This window comes from Labeo rohita, chromosome 21 (genome assembly GCF_022985175.1).
Source record: "Labeo rohita strain BAU-BD-2019 chromosome 21, IGBB_LRoh.1.0, whole genome shotgun sequence".
Lineage (NCBI taxonomy): Eukaryota > Metazoa > Chordata > Actinopteri > Cypriniformes > Cyprinidae > Labeo > Labeo rohita.
The window spans coordinates 10927434-10932250 of record NC_066889.1 but is presented as its reverse complement, the minus strand read 5'-3'; the positions used below and the strand labels follow the sequence as shown (position 1 = coordinate 10932250).

Below are 4817 nucleotides of genomic sequence, written 5' to 3'. Positions count from 1 at the left end.
TATCATAAGTAATAGCAGACAAATGGCATAAACAGACAGCACACGGACTCTACAAGATTCACAGATTATTTTTTATTTAGTTTACTGTATGTATAAATTTGTTATAAACGGGTTGTTTTTGTTCCAGTCACATACATTAAATGTTTAAATATCTATTACATATGGTACTACTTATATTATTTCACCATCTGTACACCAATATAAGTAGTGAATGTGCATGTCCGTGGGTGGGGCTGTGTCGGTGTGGTATGGTGGGCTGGTGTGGCTACAGTGCCAGGGCTGAATTTTTGTCCCAGTCCGCCCCTGCTCAGAGTTAAAATTAACACTTATCCAGTGTATATATGGATACCACTGGTAAAGCGTTAAACTAACACCCTGACAGTGTTATTAACAAACTTTTAAAATGTAAAATATTAACACCAGAACGGATGATGAAAACACGAAAGTTGGTGTTCAAATTTAGCCCTCATGGATTAACTGGTCAACATAATACCAGTGTTCAGGTGAAAATATAAAATAATAAACCCACAAAACAATACATGTTTACATTTATTTATTTTTTTTATAATTGAAACATTTAGTGTTTTCAATACATGTTTTTTACATGTTCTCACAACATCTAAAACATCATAATGTCAAGGCAAATCAATGCAAAGGCACAAAATGCATATTCTTATTTGGTCCATATGTGCTCTTAATGTTTTAAGGTTTATAATGTTTACATTTATCAGCTTTAACAACAGTCTCTGCTTTGTTTTCAGCCAAGCAAGATATCCACTCACACTTGGAGTATTTCAAAAGTAAAACTGGAAAACTAAATAACAAAAACATAAAAAACAGGATAATTTCACATCTATTTTTATAGCGTTTTTTACAATGCAGATTGTATCAATGCAGCTTTACAGTATTAAATGGAAATAGTGTGTCGAGGCTGCAACAAAGTCAGATTGAGCAGAGATCTTTTGCCGATGGGTGTGTAGTTGACAAGGTGTTCACAGGGGATCTGTCTCTGGGGCTCATCTAGTTGTCATGGTCTCCGCTTGACATTCAGGGCTGTAGAGGTCCTCTCTAGGTGCTGATCCACCATCTGGACTGGATACGGACTGGATCCAGGGAACTGCAGTGACCATCTGATCTGGATTCAGTCTGGATGGCTACAGTGACCTCGAAATAAGAACGAAACAGACTAATATTAGCATACATGTCATTCTTTTTTACAATGTAACAAGTACACCATGTGTTAAGGGACGTGTTCCCAGTTTTGGCTGACCTAATTAATGCAGCCTAACAATCCTTTAACGGATTTGAATTATAGAAATGTGTAAGTGTATTACGTATAAGCCAGGTTAAAGAGATGGGTCTTTAATCTAGATTTAAACTGACAAGATTCAAGGCCAGAGTCGATAATACCCAGAATATCAAAATCAGCTGCGGGCTGCAGATCCTTTTCCTATTTAGCTCCCAAACTCTGGAATAATCTACCTCCTACTGTTTGGGAGGCAGACTGTCAGTTTAAATTTAGACAATACAATAAAATACAATTCAAAATAGTTCACCCAAAACTGAAAATTCTGTCATCATTTTGGACCTCCTGTCTTTTGAGAAGCACTTTTTTTTTTGAATAATCTACAGAAGACAAATACATATACTACAGTTATATGGATAACTTTGTTCAGAGCATTTTTTTTTATCTCCTTTTGTGGTCCAACAAAGAAAGAAAGGCATAAGCAACACAAGGCCAAGGCTAAGTAAATGTTGACTCAATTTTCATTTTTGGGTGACCTACTGTTTTAAGGAAAATCATTTAATTCACTGTAAATGCATGTATATATATTGTAAGGAAAATCATTTAATTCACTGTAAATGCATGTATTTATATTGTAAGAAAAATCATTTAATTCATTGTAAATGCATGTATATATATTGTAAGGAAAATCATTTAATTCACTGTAAATGCATGTATTTATATTGTAAGGAAAATCATTTAATTCACTGTAAATGCATGTGTATATATTGTAAAAAGAAAGTCAGTCTTACTGGAAAATTAGTCTTTTAACAACAGAAACAAAGTCATAATTCCAAGTGCGTACTGATCTCTCTCTGCATTGAGGTTGGACTCCTCCTACCAAAATGAATGCACAGAAATGGGACAGCACATAAATAAATGGCAGTGCAAGCATACCAAAAACTTACATTTGATACATTTTTTAGAAGGAGATCAGACTTTTTATTATTATTGTTTAATAATCAAAAAATTAAGCATGACAATCAACAATCTTAAAATATGCAATTGTGGCTTACCCTTGTCTCTGGTATGTGTCCTAACAAAGCTCTTCTCATCCCACTTAATGTATTGGTGACTCTTCAAGCACATAATCTCCCAGGGGAAAGAATATCTCGCTGGGAAAACGTTTAGAAGTGCACGACAGATAAATATAGCTATAAATCATATTTTAAATTAGGTAAAACACTTACTTCTTACGTTTCCCTGTTAAAAGGGACCTCTGCTTCTGCACTGCATAATTCAAATCTGTGAGAAACGTTTAGGCTCGTTTAGGCGCATACAGCATACAAATATCTTAATGAAGTAATATTATCCTATATAATACACTTACTTTAGGTGTTTTTCTTGATAAAACCAATTTCCCACCTGCTCCGCATCGTGAGTGAAAGAAAATATCTCTGAAAAAAAAAGTTTAGGAGTGCACAACACAGAAATGTCACTAATAATCAAAGTTATGTTATAAAATACATATATTAAATGAGGTAAAACTATGGCAAGCCTTTCAGGAAATAATACATGTGTATTGCATGAATATGGATTGGTTCACTGGCTGAATGTATGGTTTAATCACAAACGCATTTGTTTATAATACATCGGTATAATCAGACATATATTGTTTAGATACATCGGTCTGATCACATGTACATGGGTTTGCTCCTGTATACGTAGGTTTTTTTAAGTAAACATTGGGCTCCTCAAACATGCAATGGTTTCGGTTTCCTCAGCTATGTACTGGTTAGTATATACTGGTTTATTCAAGTATATATTGGTTTAGATACATTGGTTTTCTCAACTATTTATTGATTAGTATATATTGGTTTGTTCAGGAATATATTGGTTTAGATATATCGGTTTCCTCAAGTATTGGTCCCCACGGTCAAGTGAGCCCTCAAAATATATTATGCTATTTTACTCAATATGATATTATTTTACTTAAACATATAATGTATGGTCACAACAGCAATCAATAGACTGATCAAAATGTTGATTGTTATAATACTGGATGTCTTAACATAGATTGAGAGTCTCATGTGTATTCTGTTGGGCAGTACTGGTGATTTTCACTGGATCATATCAGTGAACTTAAGTGAACTCATGAACTTTGGGTAACTTCCAATTTATGATGTATGCCCCATGTGACCACCTCCAACCATTTGGAGATGGTGAAGTAAGGGTCATTTTTAATTGGGTTGGAGGAGTCAAGATCATCGTGACCGAGATAACCAAACTCCACCACTGAAGATGGGCCAGGTGGGCTCACCAAAACAGATAGGAGTAACCGGAATTACCAATTTTGGTAAGCATGGATGGGTATAAGTAGGGATACCCGAACAGACGGAGACTAGATGCAGCTGCTGTCATCTCGGCTTTGTTGCTTTGTTCAATAAAGTCTTATTTTGACATCTGGAACTCTGCTTTTCGAGATTTATTGACTTCATTGAGAAAATTCATCAACTTTGCTCCACAACATAACAATTGGCGTCACGAACAGGATTGGCTTGAAGTCCGGCGTCGACGAGAGCCGTCGCGGGTGGAAGGCCTGGCTGACACGCAAACAAACCAAAAAGGCGCCAAAAATAAGGTAAGCAATTTTGCTTATTATTAGAATAGAGGATTGTTTGTGTGTTCTGCTAAAGGCTAAACCTGTGATGGTGATCTGAGATAAGGGCTTCACCAAAAACGGATCTAAAGTGTTGAGTTTAAGTTGACTGAATAAAAAATAAATGTAAAGTAAGCATAGATTAAGGAGTTCCAGATTTCAAAAGCCGCGCATGCGAAAGATTGATAAAAGAGATTTGTGTGCATAAGAGGTGCACAGTGCCTAAGAGGGGCATAAAATCCCGTAAGAGTGACTTCCTCAGTGGGGGTGCCAAAGGGGTATCAGGGAGCCGCTTGGAGGTTGGTTGAGCGTGGCCCTGGTGGGCTCCCACAGCGGAAGTGTTGCATAGACGGGTGTCTGCAGACTAGAAAGAGGTAAACTGTTAGTCTCTGTCTGTCCATTGTATGTTAAAAACTCTGTGTGTGTTGGTGCATTGAAACATTGGATGTTTAGCCATTTATTAACCGCACTGGCTGCTTTGTGCTGTGTATGCTGTATATGTTATGTGTAAATGCTCTCTGGTTGAAATGGAATGAAAAATCAGCATAAGTATCTGTAAGAACAGTAAATGTATAGATAAATACATTGAATGGAAAATAAAGAGTGCATAAAGAGAATTATACGAGTTGAAAGAACAAAAAACATTCCAAAGAATTGGCTTTGTCAGTTATTTGGACACCATCCAAGTTGCCGACGCTGTGATCCAAACTGCGAAACCCAATTGTTAATAAAGAAAAGGTAAAGAGTGATTGATTTTTCATTCCAAAAAGAGAGAAAGTGAAACCAAGGCTGGTTGATCTTTCTACCTCTGTTGATCTCTTTGAGTGTCAGAGAGAGCGAAAGTGGGGGCATTGTGTGTGTGCGTGTGTGTGCGTGTGTGTGCACGCGCTGGATACATCAAGCGCTTGTTGCTTGGCTTGGAGATACTAACCA

At 36.6% G+C, this 4817-nt stretch overlaps 1 long non-coding RNA gene across 1 annotated transcript; it reads right to left on the bottom strand.

The window, feature by feature from the left end:
* Positions 1-694: 694 nt before the first annotated feature.
* LOC127151955 (uncharacterized) lies at positions 695-2741 on the bottom strand. Its single transcript, XR_007825007.1, has 5 exons — positions 2616-2741; positions 2476-2530; positions 2302-2400; positions 2038-2122; positions 695-1164 (listed from the first exon to the last, which is right to left on the bottom strand). It is a non-coding gene; the product is annotated as an uncharacterized LOC127151955 (long non-coding RNA).
* Positions 2742-4817: the final 2076 nt, after the last annotated feature.